The 17,605-nt window shown below is 45.7% G+C and overlaps 1 long non-coding RNA gene across 1 annotated transcript in view; it reads right to left on the bottom strand.

Moving 5' to 3' along the window:
* LOC109312590 overlaps nucleotides 1-17,605 on the bottom strand; it is a 46,198-nt gene that overhangs the window by 18,092 nt on the left and 10,501 nt on the right. The window contains exon 3 of the long non-coding RNA XR_002101867.1: nucleotides 8,560-8,565. This is a non-coding gene — a long non-coding RNA (uncharacterized LOC109312590). The remainder of the gene's footprint in view (nucleotides 1-8,559; nucleotides 8,566-17,605) is intronic.

Raw genomic sequence — 17,605 nt, 5'->3', positions numbered from 1 at the left:
CATTCCTCTGGACCAGAAACGCTTTCACAGTGCACTTACTGATCATTTTGCTCTCACGTATTTCTAGCTACATAAGGAGTCAGACATCCAAAAGCAGCACCCCACCAGGCCCTGTGAAGAAGCCCAAGTCCTCCCCACCAAACACTGCTTCATCTTGCAACCTCCACTAAAATGGACAGGAAGGGGCGGTGAGGTAGCAAATGCTCTGCCAGCTGATGAAGGTTGCAGCAGGCTTGGACTTCAGATTTTTATACAAAATCTGGAGAGAGAAAAAGAAACTATCAGATAGAAACACATAGCTGTGTGAGAGGGGGCTGGGGACAAGAAAAATCCACTGGAAAAAAGATGCAACTAGATTTGTTCACCAAGTCCAAAGGTTTTGCTGTTGAGAGGATGAATATAAGCATATTTTCCCCTCCAAGAGCCGGGTCACCGCAGTCTTCACTCAGCTCTCAGAATAAGCAAAGTGGTGGGAGCAGACAGCTGTTATAGAGAGAAATCTCTGTGTAGACGAACTCGGAGAGCTGCATTTTTTCCTCAAACGCTCATCCCTTGAACCAAAACCAACTCTAAGGTTTCAAAACCCAGCACATCAGGCAGTTGGCCGGTAGACCGTACTGGGACGGTCTCCTCTCCTGTCAACCCAAAAGCGAGAGCACTGCTCCTCCCAGCTCTCCTCCAGGCCAGCTGGCCTTTGCTTTTCCACAAAATCTCCAAAAATAATTTCGAAGATAAAACTAACTGACGACAAGCAGCTCTTCTGGTGCTGGGAACCGACAGCTCTGCACTCCCGCTCTCAGGAAATCCAGCGCCCCCAGAGCACTGACCTACACAGCCGCGGCAGGAGAAGACACAGAGCGGAGGACCACTGGGCACCGCGGTGCCACGGCATCCCCCAAAACATGACCCCAGCAGCCGCATAGTGACTGGCAGCTTTCACAGGGGGCCAGGTGGGAGCAACGACATTTCCTTTCTGTCCCGGAGGCTCTCGTCTTTTCGCAGTGCATATCAAGCAGGGCTTGCACTTGGACAGCTTCTCGGCTCTCTGCGGTCTGGCTAACCCCACTGCACACAAAGCTGTGTTTGGGGGCTGGTGTCTGCTTGTCACTCATGTGCACGGCCTATTGAGCAACAAACAAAGATCCGGGGCTGTTTGGTTTGAGCACAGCTCGCATATTTGAATACTGAAATCAACTTCCGCACCTCGCCCCGAAGTCGCATCTGGAATCCCAGACGGCCCCGGGAGACGCAACGGGCCCACGCTCAAGCAGCAGAGCCCGTAAGCTGCTCTGGCCCCGCATGAGAAGGGCTGCAGACATGTGCTTTTATGGCACTCATTATGAAGGTCAAGACAAACCCCCCGCAACTACAGGGCTGAATGTCTGCTGCACTCCCCCTGTGTCTCAGGGCTGACCCCAACCCATTCTCCTTGCACTTGCAGATGCACACCCCCGCGGCAGAATTACCTTCCAGGCAGAGCCAAGTGACACCTTTTCTTGGCTGCACCAACACAAGGGAAAGGGGCAAGGAAAGACTCACGCAGCAAAGCCTATGTGGAAAGACCTTTCGGTGAGAAACGCAGGGGAGGCTGGAAATAGGGAACACGCCTCTCCCAGCACACGTCCGGGCATGGGGTACAGCCTCAGCCACTGCTCTTGCAGCCCACTCTCTTCGCACGGCAGGGAGATGCTACCCTGAGCTGCAGCAGCGGGGCCCAAGCTTTCGTGGGTGTGAATAACACACTTAGCACACAAGCGCTATCACGGACTGCACCACGTGAGCCAGCACATTCGAGGCGCTCTGTAGCCCTGTGCCTGGCCAACAAGGCATGTGTGCACACACTAACTCAGCCCATGTGTGCAAGAGGGCACAGCCTAAAGCTAGCGTCACAGAAGTCATTAACTACATAATGGCAAGCTCGAGACTTTGGAAAGGGGTTCATACACGAGCGTGTCTCCTGACATCCCCTTCCCCCCAGGCCCTCTGCCCCACACTGGTCACTTCACACCCTCTCGTTTATCATTTTCCCTTCAAAAATGCCTGTTGGCTGAAGACAGGCGAGTTGCCAGCCTCCGCGCTGCCAAACCACTCGAAAAGGTGTCAGGCACGAAAGGAGAAAGTGCCTAAATCACAGGGGCAACACAGCCCCCCGTCCACACCCCTCACCTCTCCCAGCAGCTCCCACGGGGCCAGGCCGGTGGTTCCAGAGCTCCCAGTACCACCAGCACCATCCTAGGCAAGACGGCATGGGTCAGCGCGGCACCAGTACAGGGGCAAGGATCCCAAGAGCGGTCAGGGCTGGAGCGGCCACAGACTTCCACAGCACCAGGACGTCACCCAAGGGAATTTACTGACCACCAAGGGCTACGTGAAATCGGTGCCTGCTCAGCTTACCCGAAGCGTTTGGGTGATAAAACAGCTACGATTTCACCAGAAAGGGAAGGGGGTGCTGTGGCCCCTGCACCAAGCACTCCCCAGGGACCCGCCACCTCACTCCCTCGCGAACGGCTAGGCTGTCTGCATCTGAGCCCGGACAATGCACGGCGTGCTGGTGGGACACAAAGGCAGAAGACCCACCATGGACCTGCACGCCGTTTGCAACGGGGTTCGTGCATCGGCTTCATTTATTATTGTTCGGTGTGCTGTGCCACCGCTCCAAGAGCCGTTCTGAAAAGTCCTGCTTTGCTTTTCATGGCGTGCGTGGGGCTGTTCACACGGCCAGGCACAAAGAAATCCCATGCCCTTCTGCCCCGGAACAGCAGCACGGCAGCTTCCCTCCCCGAGCACAGGACCCAGGCAGTCGCATCTTCTCAGGGGGGCCAATCTGAGGCTGCAACAAGAAGCTGGATGAACTCAGCACCACTTCATCGTTTGCACCTGTCCAGAAAACCCTGGACCCGAAGCTATCCTAAGAGGTTATGGCTGCTAAACACATTCTTGAGGTCCCCGTGGGCAGGGAGGCAGCTGTGCTGGAAAGAGTTAACCTTCCCGGGAACACAGCTCGGGTTTCTCAGAAAAAGTCGGAGACTGCAGCTGAAGCCGGTCGGCCGACTGCTCCCCTGCCTGCCTGCAGCCTGACCCCTGACATTTCCACTCTGCTTCTCGCTGGCGTAGAAAACTTAACTATACACAAGCAAACAGGCGGGAGGACGGAGAGGTGGGGACAGGAGGAGGAGTAAGGGGAGATCGCTCAGATTTCCTCCGAGAGCAACTGGCAGCACATTTCGGTGAGGGGCTGTGGCTTATCAGGAAAACCTTGCATCTACAGCGAGGCCTTTTTGTTTAATTATTCTCCAAAGGACCCCTTCCCCTGTGCGCGCGTTTACAGACAGCCCTTCTGAGCGCTTCGCTTGACTCCTGGGAGTACAAAACCCCGTTCAAAAACACCACCGGGTCTCAGCGCCGGCACGACAAACATGTTCAGCAAGATGCAAGGGACAAGCCCCATTCAGAGGTCATTGCCCAGTGTTGTTGCATTTATGCCCATGAAGCAGCATCCCGGTTACAACAAGGAACGATGCAGCGCCGGGACAGGCAGGCTGGAGCGTGGCTCGCTTGCCACTGCTGCTGCAAGGGCTGTTCCTGGACGGCCACCCGCCGATCCCGCCCGAAAGCGCTCAGGGTCCACCCCTGTCCAGGAGGGAAGGCACCTCAAGCAGTGGCAGACCTGGGCCACCGGCGTGCCCACGGACCGGGAACGCCACGTGTCGGTAAATCCTTGGGGCGTTTGTTGAATTTGCAATCTTGACGACATCTGAAGGGGTTTTCCAACCACCCCTACCTCCTCCCCACTCCCAGGGTCCAATATGAAGCTCACCCTGGTGAAGGAGGACACATTTAAGGCGCAAAGTGAGAACATCCGCAGAACCAGCAGGTCTCTCGCCCCCAGGCCTGGCACCGCTTCTCACCGCTGATGTGAAGGGGCGAGAGGAGAGCCGGGTCCCCTAGGACCACTCAATCCACAGCCCCTCTGCCGAGATGGTGAAGAGGACTACAATTAATGCCAGCCCCTGCAGTGGCTTGCAATGCGCATGCTCAGCTACCGGGACCCAGACTGACCACCGCTGTCCCCCCATGTAAACCAACAGCCAGGCTCCAGAGAGAAATGAATCTGGTCACCGCTGACCTGGACTGGGTTTGAAGTGACCATCCAAAGGAGAAAGACAACCAAAGACAACGAGAGTTGGAAAGACCTCAGGAGGTCACATCTAGTCCAAGCCCAACTACATCACCCCAGCCAAACCTCTAGTTTGAACCTTGGCAGGTGCGCCTGCGCCAGTCCCACGGGCCTGCCGGGTAACGCAGGACACGCTAAAAAGGCGAACAGGTCTGAGCCACAGTTTGAGCCTGGTCAGGAAATGGGAAAAACAAATTTCACAAACATTTTTGAAATTTCAAATCTATTTTAGTTTTACAGAGTTGGGGACGTAACCATTTGGATTTTTTCCCCCCAAAGTTTTTACAAAACTTTTTCAGGATTTTTGTAAATGTGGGTTGTCCTCCTCTCTCTCTGTCTTCTTTTCTTTTTTCCCCCTATTTGGGCTCGAATCCAATTCAACAAAGAGCTTCCAGGATTGAATTGTGCAGGGTTTCCTAATCATTGTCTCTTCTCCTTTTTTCAAGGCTGCTTTTTCAAACCTTCACCAACTCTGGAAAAACAACAGCGCACCAAAGGGAAAAATTAATCTGTTCTCCCCCTTTCTGTGCCTCTGATTGCAACCAAACCAGTGGCAGAAATCTAGACTTCCCTCCCCCCACGCTCTTGCACTCTGATGCTTTCAAAAACTTCTCTGCAGTTGAAGTTCGTGGTAGAATTACAAAGATTCATTTTCCTCTTGACATGCTATCATGTCTCCAAAGTGACAAAAGTTTTGAAAAGCAACAGAATGTAAAAAAAAAAAAAGTGGGCGGGAACCCCTTACATCCTCTGCACTGCCACGAGAATGGAAATGGCAAACAAAAAATGCAAAATGTCAATAAAATAAGAGGGGAAGTAACAGAGCGAATCATGTTTTGTTTTAAAAAAAAATCCTGAAAAGGAAGAAAATAAAAAATAAAAAATGTAATTGTTCTGAATAAAATTTTTCCACGCGCTCATTTTTTTTGGGGAAGGGGGGAGAGAGGAGGAGTTGAAAAGCTTCAGCAATGTCTACTAGAAATCGGGGGATGAATATAACACATTGGAAAGAAAAGACAGGCCACTACACCATCACGGTTACAGCTGTGCGCCACGTCAAGAGAAACCAGTGGTAGAGCAAGTCATTGGAAAGATTTCTCCCGCGAGAGCTGACCGTTAGGTAGGCGGCTTCCTGCGCCCACCAGGTCTACCCACGACCAGCGCCGAGCCGCTGACGAAGGACGGGGCCACGACACGAAAGGGAGGAAGCACGCATGTGCTGAGCGGGGACGAGCTGCGCGAGCCAGGCCTGGCAGCTGCCCTTCAGCCTGAAAATCCTTGCGGGAACTTCTCCCATCAGGTGATCACGCTGGCCCTGGCACAACGATTGGGCTGACGTAGGAGGGCTGACAGTAGCCCAATCGTTTGACCGGCTACCGGCCAGGAAGCAACTGTTGTTTTGGCTTTTTTTTGCACTACTCCATGTTTTAGGATGTCCTAATTGTAAGATGGCTGCACACGGACTAGACACATGAATTTATGGGGTGAATGAGGTGCTATTTATTGAGGTCTGTATTCAAACATTGGCATATTCGCACCCACTTTTACCCTGGCTAGCACAGGAGGGGCTCAACACCAACTGGGACCGTGACGCATTATCGTAACACAAATATTAACTCAAAATAATAGCAGCAACGTTACGGTATGCGTCAGACTTTACCTGCTCTCCAATGCTAGAAGTGAGCAAGCAGCAAGAACAATCATTCACAAATATTTAGTTATGGGAGTCATTTTGGTCCTGTCATTTTTGTGACTTTGTTGTCCAAAAAAACCCCAAGAATCAGTACCTCATTATCAAACATCTGCGAAGAGCAAACGTTTAACTGAAATGTTTAAATTCACATGATCTGCTTCACTGAATTGCATATTTGATTATAAAATTCAATCCTGATTTGTGATCCACCCTACACCAGCTCGGCAAATCACACAAAGTGACTGACACGTTGGGAATTCTGCCTTTGAATACACAATTGATCTCCCATGCTGTATTAGCTCATTACGTAAGAAACGTTTCTCTTCCCTGGTAGGGAGGCTTCACCCCGCGCTGCGAAGTGCAGACACGAGTCAACAACCAAACGTGCAACGAGCACTTTGCCGCTGAGACGGAAGTCTTCCAGGGAGGGAACAGGCCTGACACTGTTCACCAAGAGAGCACACGAACTGAAAAAAATCAAAAAAGTGCTTGCAATTTACCGTCTGCAGGAAAATTATTATTTGCTAAACAAGCTTGAAAATAAATTTTAAATAAAGTACTCAATAATTTTTAAATTGGTTTGCTAGCAGTTTGCAAACAGGAGTTGAAGGGGGGGATACTTCACTGTTTCTTCTTTGCAATTAGCTCTAGCATATAGCAAACTTGTGGAGTCATCTAGCTGACTGGTATTTCAATTTCCATCTTTTTCAGGTGGTGAAGGATGAATCACAAGGACCAAGAAATGGTTGAATAGACAGCTATACGCAGCAAGGATTTTTATTTAATTTATATTTCTAATGCATGCTGAATTTTGCTTCCCGCTGGGTTTGAAGATAGTCATAAGGTTTTGAATACGGCACTTTTGTCCCCTCAGTTAAGGGCGTTACATTTTGGAAAGCTGCAGAGGGGTCTTTAGCGATCACCAGAACTTCGTCTTTTTATTCCGTTTGCCTGTGAAACGTGCCTAGAGGATGACTGTGCGTCCTCTGCCCGCTACAGCACTGAGCTCAGCCAGATGACAGATGCTCAGGACTATTTTAAAAATCTTTAAATTCTTGGGGAATCTACAGTTTAAAACAACGAACAACTCTGAATAAATCTGGCCACTGCTTCCCCACCACGCTTTGGGGCTAACCCGCTGAAGTCCACAGGAATGGTACTCCTAATTTTAACAGGAGCAGGAGCAGGTTTTTTGAATGCAAGTGAGGAAACAAAAACAGGGCACGGAAGTTAACCGTCTCCCGCTGCAGAGCCCCTTTCCAGACAGACGTATTTTCTAAATAGCATCAAGGGCACAAACGCCTCAGCGGCTGATCAGCATCGCAGCGAAACGCTGCAAAGGGCAGCCTGTGTTCTGCAGAAGAACAACGTCCTTTGGCTCCATTTAGTGTTTTGGAGAAAATCTGCGGTAAAGAGAAAGCCACCTGAAGACAGACTTCTCCCAAAAGACACAGCAAGGGGCCTCTAAAAGGTACCGTCTAAGTAGATGTGCATTTTATGGGAAGCCTGAGACTCTCAAGGTATGTGGTCTCCTTCAGCATCCTGAATGCACGCTACACATCATTCGTGTCTCGATGGTTCGGATCAGAAAACAGCCAACCATTTTTTATTTTTTTTTTATAAACAGGTGGGTTTGGAGTTGGGTTTTTTCTTTTTGTTGTGTTTGGTTTTGCAGGCCTGAGCAGCAAAAATCTGCTTCAACCTTGTCCTTTTCCTATAGTATAGCTTTTATCTCAATTGTTATAGTAAAACCCTTTTATTAAAGAGGAAACAGTTGAAAGCGCAAATATAAGGTTTAATTTTCTGTTGCCCGAGACAGGTTGTTTATGACTATAGCATGCTTGCTGGAAAGGCTATTATAACCCAAATGTGCTTGCTTGTCTTATGAATACCTCTATCAATGGAAGAATGACCATTACTCACTCATATCAGGGAACTGTTCCTTTTAATCCAAGGAAAAGCTGTCAGAGGGAAGAAAAAATACCTTGGCTTTCACATGCACTGGCTAATGACCCATGACTGCATGAAGCTAGAGTCAATGACAGCAGCACATTGGGGCCTGGTTGTGATATAATTGCCCTAAAAAGAAAACAGCAAGATAATGCTAACACTGCAGAGGGAGAGGAATTATTGCCATCCACGAGTAGGGTGCGTGTACCTCTGAACTGTGCAAAGTCTCCAGCCAGCGAGGATAACCCCGCACTCATTTCCTGCTCCAGGCCGTGCCTCACAGGGCAGCCTAGTGACCAGAAAGACGGGTGGGACGTGCTGCCCTGACCCACTTGGCACCGAAGCCGCTACCGTGACCCTTCATGGAAAGTGCCGGCCGTGCGGTACTCCAAGAAACGAGAGCAGCCGCGCCGTGAACCCCAGGACGGCTCCGCGGCAGCTTTCGTTCTCCCTGCCCACGGGGCTTTGTAGCACCCCCAGCCCAGCACGCCGTGCTTTTCCACCGGGTATTTCTTTGCTTCCAGGGGAAAAGCTGTTTGTTAAGAAATCATTTCAGAGATGCTTAAAAACATTCAAAGAAATGGTTCTGGGTACTATCGTCACAAAACGTTCGCTCACAGTCGCATATAATGATGCATTCAAGGGAACCATCTGTGCTGTGGGTTTATTAAAATGATGGATTATTTCCCAACACCCTCACAGGGGAAACTCGGCGGAGACCACAAAGTAGCCATCTAACCTTTGGCTTTGGTAGTTCTCTCTCTCGTAGTATTTCTTGCAAAAATGACTCAGTAAGTGACATATTAGTGTCTGCCTTGCTTTGCGACCATGAGCTGAGAGCTCATAACCGAGGCAGGCAGAACACAATTGACATCCAGAGCATTCAGTCGAAAGGAACAAATCAAAATGTGGAATTTCATGTATAAGAAATACCCAGCAACTTACATCCAGGAGACGGAAAGAAGAATCGAACCCGTATCTGGGTCCAAAGGTGCAGTTTTCAAACACGCACAGAGTTTGCACAAAGTTCCAAATTATTCTGAAGTAACAGCCTCTTCAGCAAGATTTAACTAGCAAAAAAAAAAAACCACTGCAGAAAACTGGGACACCAGTTTGGTCAGGATAAAGGCAGATCCATTTTGCTCAAAAATTTTAAATGAAACACTCCTGTTTTGGAAAGAATTTCATTAGGATAAAAATATAATATGAAAGTACCCATTTAGAACAAATGTGCTATTAATTCTTAGCACTGTGTGTGGAAGGGAAAATTGCATTTTTATCTAAATGGTTTTTCTGCATAACCCATTTACAGTATTCTCTTACAGCTCAGTAATGGGCCCTTCTCACATTACTATTTGGGCCAGAGCACGGTGGAAAGCAGGAGCAGTCTTCAAAAACATTAAAGCAACCCCAATTTGGAGTGACTTTCCCCACAACTGGGAAGGAAAAGGAGAGCACATTTTAAATGATGGTGGAGTGAGAACAGGAGAGCACACTCCCATTGACTCTATCAGCTTTCAAATCATTTTTGGTAGTTTCTTTTAGAGACCCGAAGCAAGAACAGCTGCTGCTGAACACCATGTAGCTACCCAATAGGATCCAAAACCACCGTGGCGTGGCGCTACCACGTTGGAAACGATACAGGTAGTTTCCAGCCTCCAGGAGTTACCATCACACCCCAAAAAAAGAACAACCGGGTTTTAAATCATAAACCAGTCCCTGCCCTCCCATTAAAACCAGTTTATTCAATCTGAATGTGAATATAAGCAATGCAAGTTGAAACAAGTAACTCTGGGTTCAGTATTATGACCTTTTTCATATATATTAAAAAAAAAAAGCAGTAGGAATGTGCTCCATGGAGAAGGTCAAAGGGATCCCAGAACGAAACAGGCCTATTTATTAGGTTTTGTCCGAATAGGCATGCACATAAAATCAACACCACATTTTAAGTTCTAGACTGTATAACACAATGTCCCACATATGAGCAAAATACAGATGTAGTGCACCCGAATAAAAGTATAATTATCACCCAAAAAACCAACCCAACCACCTCCTTAGCATTGTTCACTTGACTTGACAATTCTCATCTCCAGATTTCTTCAGCTGGCTTTTTTGACAATTAGCATAGCAAAAAAATGTATCTGTGAAAATAGGAGCAGAAAGAGGCAGCAATAATGGCCAATACAACTGGACAGTAAACAGTTTTATCCCCTTTACCTTGCTGAAGTCTTCGCTGCAATGCAGTAATTACAGGAAACTACTTCTGTTTTAAGGTTTACATTAAAATCTTTCCAAATTTAGGGCCAGCAACCATCCCTTCATAACGCTTAAAAGGCAGACATAAAAATGTAATTGTATCACAGTCTCTCCAATTGTATGTTTTCCCAGCTCTTGAAGTTCATATTTGCCCGATTCAAGAAAGAGATTTTCAACCTACTCTTTTCTGCGACTGAAAAATATTTGAGAGTCATTTGTGTAAATGGATTTTAAAGAAATTACCCAAATGTGAAAGGCTTTGGGTAATTATTTGGACTAAAACATAATCACTCTCTGAAAAAAAACAAAAACAAACACATTTTAAAGGCAACATTTGTCAGCTCATAGAAGCAAAGATTTGCAGCACTCAACTGGCAGGCAGCAAGTTGAAGCTATACTCTCATTAGCCACTGTCAGAGAAATCAGAAGTAGGACTACAACGAGCTGCTCATGCAATACAGGAGATTTGCGACCCGATGCAGGGAGAGCAGCAAGCTCCTCTCCATTTCTGAAGCCCCATGTATGTCATTTCTTGGATGTGTGTCAGTCCAAGCAAGCAAAAGCAATGAAGTGTGTTAGCACGATGCATCCGCAGGACACGTTTCTTTACACAAGAATATTTGGTACCGTTTTGTATGCGCACAAGCTGAAGCTGTTAGTAACTCCAAGGATTTGGTGGTTTCTTTAGGGTTCAATTTGTAACTTTTCACATGACCACTGCCTCCATCTCCCAGCACAGAGAGCATGCCAGCTAAACCCATACCTATTTTGCAGACAGCTACAATGAATTAAAAATTGATGCTCTGAAACTTTCTACTGACTGGAACAAAAGAATCAAGGAGGATTTTGCTTCTGTACATCTGTGTGGTCTTTCCTATTTCCAAACAGCTCGTGCTAGTCTTTAATTGTATTCAGAAAGATCTCTTCCCCCCCCCGCCCAACACACACCTCGAAAACTTAGGAGTTACACGTGAGAACACATGCAGCGAGGGCGCGGGTTGCTCCTCTGATCACAGAAAGACATCATGTGCCTCTACTCAAGGGTAGCCAAGAGGGCTACAGCATGATTACTGCATCAACACATGCTCGTACTGATTGGCGCTATTTTGATCTCTAGAAAATTACTTTGGTTTTATTTTGCGTCTTGTTTTTTAAGTGGAGTTTGAGACTGGCTGTCTGACCCAAGTCAAAAACACCTGGACCAGTACCCACCACTGGCTCTTTGTTAACAGGCTAACTGACCAGCGCACCCATCGCTTTTACTACTTTTAAAGCTTTTCGGGATTGCCTCATCTGCAGTACTTATTTTGCCACCATTATTTTAAGTGATGAGGACAGATAGGACATAGCAGAATCCTGCACAGTGGGGTAACTTGAATCGTTCTGCTTCTGAAACTATTTGGGGTGAAGTCTCTGCACCCCTCAAGTACACCAAGGAGCTTTTAAATCGTCATTCTGGAGCCAATGGAAAAATTAAACAAAGCACATTATGCAAATTAAAGCCATCTATTAATACATAAAGTTAGCCACCTACTCCACGCATCTGTGATGTATTCAACCCCGCAGCCTTCTTGGTGCTATTATGCTACATGAATAAAAGGACACAAGATGCTTAACTTACTGCTGTTATTTAAAAGGCAGTTCAATGGACCAGAATAAGTCAAACAAGTCACCCAGGGGCTCCTCTGCACCCTCGGTCCTTCCTAAACAAAGGAAGAGCCCACTTCATGCCAGGGTTTTACTGTACATCACTGGGGCTTCCTTTGCTATCGCTCAGGTCTGACAAACGGGTGCGTGTTATTACAGACGCCCTGTTTCAGACCCACGGGCAGTTGCGTTTCCTTTCCCCGTCTTCAACGGGAACGGAGAGAGACCTTCAAGGAGGACAGTTGGGCTCCAGAGATCCCCCCACCCGAAGTAAGACGAACACAATTGGTGCACGGGACTTAATTACCGAGCAAGAGGGTCTTTCACACTTCTTCCCGCTGCAGGACACTTAAGTGCATTTTGTAACGGTAGGAGGCAGAGGCCGGGACGGCATGAACGCACGTGCTTACCAAACTCGGCTCACTTCTAACTTACAGCAGCTTGGGCTACTCGAGCTCCAGGCCCCTGATACAGGCCACTTCCGTCCTGGTCTGCAAACAGCGCTCACCACGCTGCTCCAGCTTCGGGAACCTATTCCAGTCCGTGGCACGTCCTGGACAAAGGCTGCCAACTCGGAAAAGTTGTGCTCAATGCCACTGTCCTTTCGGCACATGGCTGCGTGCTCACCAGGGACTGACCGGTCTCTCCTCTGGTGCTGGGCTCGTCTCTCTCATCATACTCAGCTAGAAATTCTTCAAGCCAGGGAATGCCTCAGATTTGTAAAATGCAGCATGTCGCACCAGGCCCATGTATGACACTAAGACAACGATTTTAAATAATAAGAAAAATGGGACCCTTCGAACAGCTTCCAGCGCAATCGAAGCCACACATAAACCCAAGTCTCCATGAGTGCAGTGGTAATGAACTGACCGACTGTGCCATCTAGCCAAGAGATGGGATACTCACGCACACCCCTGTTCTCTTCTATGTGGCTGCATTAGCCTTACAGACAATCAAAAGCTCCATCTCGACCAGTGGATCGGAGAGCACGGGCAGCACAGCATCCCCCGGGACACCTCCGTGGTTGCGGCGCGGTCTCATTTTATTTTTTAGAATCTCCTTCCACTATTTCCATCCTTCAAGTTTTGTCACTTCTCTCACACAAGACTGAAAGGTTTTTAAATGTCACGAAATAGGAAGTTACACAGAATGTGAACAAAAGTTTTTCTGGAAGGGAAAAAAAAAGATAGAAAAATCCTAAAATTCCAGCCTCCTAATTATATTAGTACAGTTTTCATCTCCAAGTATTTACTGACCAAGTTATTTATTAGTTTTGCCACCAAACAGCTTGCAAAATAATTTCTTTTAAATGGTAAATAGTATGACACCTACCCACTTGTTTGCACATGTTTTTCTATTCCTAAGGCAATTTAAAGTCTTAATTCTAAACTAAGGAAGGATTTTTATTAGGTTTGAAATGTTTTTTTTACTGGCCTCACTGCTACAAAGGGCAGCCCTTCTTCAGCATTAGGATCTTTTTACGAGCAATCCAGATTCTTTATAAAATGTTGTTAACATTAGCCTTAATTTTTAAAGATATAATTTACCACATAAATATCCTGCCTCATATTGACTGACTGATTAAATGTTTCCTTGTAATCACGAACATCAAATCCCAAAAGGCCTATCAACCCATATCCAAATAAAGGGGAAAATTATATTGCAAATCATTTCACATCGTCTCGCTTTTCAGATGCACTAAATATCGAGCAGAAGTTAAAACAAGCCAAATGCACAGAAGTGCAAGCAGCCAGCCTAGCATCTAGACAAAAGATGTGAAGTAGACCTTGGAATAAGACACTGCGCAGGAAAGTGCTAGCAGAGCTGTGTAGGCCTCGTACACACATTGTCTCCGTGTCTAATCTCAGAAGAACTCTATTTACTTTAACGCAAAATCTATCATTGTCGCGCTTAAACACGACCAGATTTGTGCAAACCAAACCAGAGAGGGCTTCTTCCAACAACCCTCAAAGCCTCACAGAAATCCAGAAGCTGCAGCTTCAGGCACTGCAATTCTTCCAGTTAAAATACTACAGAGAAGCAATAACAATGGTAAGAGCACAAGACATCCTAAATAATGCTTCCAATAAAAGTTTAACACACAGACAAGAGGTTGTTTTTACTAACTGGTAATGGCTGATGCGCGCGTGCATCGTTGGGAGCGAACAGTTTTAAGTAAGAGCCACCACTTCCGAATCCATCATCACCACCCCATATCGTGGCAAGAACTTTACTAAAAGCTCACCTTGGAAAGGGTACCAGTGGATTAGCCCCAGTCCCACCCAAAAGCAGCACGCTGTACATTTACACAAGGCTTCCTGAAGAGACACAAGCCCTTTAAACCATGCTGAACAAATCCGAGGTCTCTTAAACCAACCACTGGGCTGGTACTGATAACTGAGGAATGAAAACAAGTGTCAGAGAAACACTAATAAAATAAGTGGCAATGCTTCTGAAGTGACGCTAAGTGCAACACTAGTCAAGTACAGTTAGAAAGGAGCATGCTTACGGACCAGCAAGGCACACAACAGACTACGCCAAGTAAGGGAAACCTAAATGCTTTCCCCACGTCTGTGGCCTTTTGTCATTTGAAAGCAGAAGAGCAAAACAAAGACTGGGGTTTTTTGCAATGCCATATCACCTCAGAGGCTCTCTCTGAAGTAATATGAAAGTCAGCTTGTTAAAATTAATGGATTAGACCTCCAGCTGTTAAATTTACAGTCTTCAACGTAAAAGGTGTTCGACTTCGGAGCTCTGGCCTACCCTGCTTGAAACATGCTTCAAATTGTAAAAAACTTCTCTCTGTGGCATATTTCTGCAAAAAGGGTGGGGGGGAGGTATTGGTAATTAGCAATATTTTAACAAGACTATAATGCAAAAGAAATTTCAAAGAGCAAAAAGCAGCCAAATGCAGAAGATATTCATGTCTTTGTACCGACAGCATTAATAATTAATACATTGGAGTGTACTTCCACTTGCAAGCAAGAGGAAAAAAAATCTGTTTAATATCTATTTGAAAGACTGAATGTTGGATAACATAACTATGGTGCGGAAAAATCAGGCTGGATTTTACATGTCTAAGATGAAGCAAAAGGATCTTCAGTGCAATTTCAGATAATACATCCCATTTCTGTACCACTTCTCCCCAAAGTGAAGGCCTTAATGTAACAATGCCCACGAAAAAGAGGGCTACCAAGTGCACCGAGTCCTACCCTAATGAACAAGGCGCATTTTTTTTAAAAAGCCTTTCTTAAGACAATACGGCTCAACTCATCTTACTTAAAATTTAAAAAAAAAAAAAGAAGAGCGATCCCAAATAGAATACATTTTCCTCCTGAAAAGACACACACAACTCTTTTTGGTTTCCAAGACAAGAAGTCAGCGTAATTTGATGGGATGATTGCTAGTGCCTGCATTAGAGGCCGGCTCCCGATTGGTATTCTGAGGTTGACATAGATTATCTATGCCATTATGCATATGAAGCCTTCCGGCCTGAAAATATGGTCAAGAGGATCTATTTTGCAGTGGTTACAAAACAGGCAACAATCGCTTTCCCCAAGAATTCACCTATTACATTAGGGATTTTTAAATGCAACCCAGGAACCAGTGCTGCAACTGTTTTGGGGGACCGCCAGGAAGTTTTGCAAAGAAAATACATAAATAAATAAATGCATGCTTGCTCCGGCACAAGAGGAGTCTGTTTAAACAACAATACAGCCAGCTTCTGGAATATGGGGGGGAAATCCGACTGAGTCCTGACAAGTCAGCACTGTATATTTTTGTCAGACCTATACTTGTCTTGTGCACGCACGCCGCGCACACACCGGCGTACACATAGTTACTTATAAATATCCACAGTAAATAATGAAAGAGTCATTTGTCTAGTACTAAAATTTTATGTGCCTATATAAAAGCATTTTGCTGTACCAGAGCCCTCATGCCGGCCCAGGAAACTGGGGAGGCGAGGATTTAATTGTTACACTCATCAGAAGGGTGTTTATTTTTAGGTCACTCTTTCATTCGGTGCCACATAAAATCAGAATTTGTTACTCAGGAGCAACAAAGGAACACGAGTACCTTTGAGTAGCATCTAGTACTCTCTCTTTTCTTGGAAAAAACCCCCCCGACTTAGTTTTTATAGTAAATTGTCCAAGCATAAATGAAAACATGTTAGAAAAAACCCCATACATTACACACACAGACAACTGAAAAGAGATGCTGTGCAATATAACCACACAGGAGAACGACGCCCTGCTTTTACTTTAGCATCTAGCTTCATCGTGTTCCCTTTACCCATCAAGACCTGAACATTCAGCATTGTGAATTTAAAAAATACCTGCCCAAATGTTTTTAGTGTCTCTCTCTGACACACACGTGCTCCCCAGTCTGGGTGTGCACACAAGCTCCTTACTCAGGTAATCCCCCAACTAAACCTCATCCTAATAATATAAATTTGTTTTGTTTTAATAGCCCATCGGAAGCCAAGTCTGAACTGGTGTTAATTTTCAATAAAATGATGTTATATCTGCTATTCTGGGCTGAAGCACGCAAAGGAAAAAACACGCAAAAGAAGGGGGGGAACCCTAAAATGCTCACAAGTTACTCAAAGGGCAATAAATCCACACACTTTCTGCACTAAAAAAAAAAAAAAACCTGTCAAAAATAGTCACAGCAGCTGATAGTGAAAATTTTCCCTTGCCCCGTCTCCGAGATTTGACAGATAAACCTATGAATATTTTGTCTCTGGGAATATAATGGAGAAACAAACACTTCTGAACAAGAGCATTTTTCTACTAAATGATACTGAGCACCAGTGACTGGGCAGCCTAAACGATATGGTGCCATTGTCATTCAAATGAAGACAAAACCGGCCACAAACAATCTTGCAGATTTTTTTTAATACAATCAGAACAGTTTAGAAAGATAGCGTTAAATCCAAATCTAAATGCACGCTGAAATCTTCCTTACAATCTGCAGAGGGAGTATTCCCTACCCATAAGCCTGCCCGCTAACCCAGATCATTTATTAAAGATGGATATTTCATATCTACAGTGTATATCGCATAACTTCTTGGCAAAGGTCGCTGCATTTCTGGTAACTGTTAAAATTCCTCGTGGAAGTTTAAATACCTCTATCAAACAGACACAACAGCAATAGGAGTAAGAAAAATTCACTGCTCGTTTGGCCAGAGTGAACTAATTCCCAATAATCCTTATTAGAGCACAAATGAATCTCGTATCAGATACTGCACGCAATGGTATTTATGTGTTTGAACCACCCCACAGGAATTCTGACAAACTCTGTTTTAATAAGCAAATGTATTCCCTTGGTAAAGCCTCTCCAAGAATTCAGCAGGTTTGGTTTTATACATTTTTAAAACTACCACAGAATATACGGGGAGGCGAAAGAAAGCGTCTGTGTGACAAAGACCAGCAGCCAATCTCAGTGGCTCATTAATACTTAGTAGAAACATGCAAATGTCATTGGTTGGTTAATGTTTTATGCTGATGGCCTTGCTCAAAAAATAAGTTCATCATTACTGTGAAAAATTAGCAAAGAGCCATAGATCAAAAGGTAAAACCGACTGGACTGGACATGCCTTGGAATTTGCCCATTTTCAGTTACAAGAGCCACAGAGGGTAACCACATCTATTTACATTCTCCCCGATTAACACCTGCGTGGTTTTAGGTTACATATTCCTGCGGTGCAAATGTCAAGTGAAGGCATCAATATGGACCTTCAAAATTTCAACAGGGGGGGAAAAAAAAACCCTCCAAGAACTTAACTACTGGCCTCCCAGAATGTATTAATCAACTTCATTCAAGCCATGGTTTTCCTAGTTTAGTCAAATTAGCCATTATAAATTCTTGCTGAGCTTTAA

This window comes from Crocodylus porosus, unplaced genomic scaffold (assembly GCF_001723895.1).
Source record: "Crocodylus porosus isolate Cpor-Errol unplaced genomic scaffold, CroPor_comp1, whole genome shotgun sequence".
NCBI lineage: Eukaryota > Metazoa > Chordata > Crocodylia > Crocodylidae > Crocodylus > Crocodylus porosus.
Note: the sequence above shows the minus strand (reverse complement) of the source record. Positions and strands in the feature narration are given on the sequence as shown.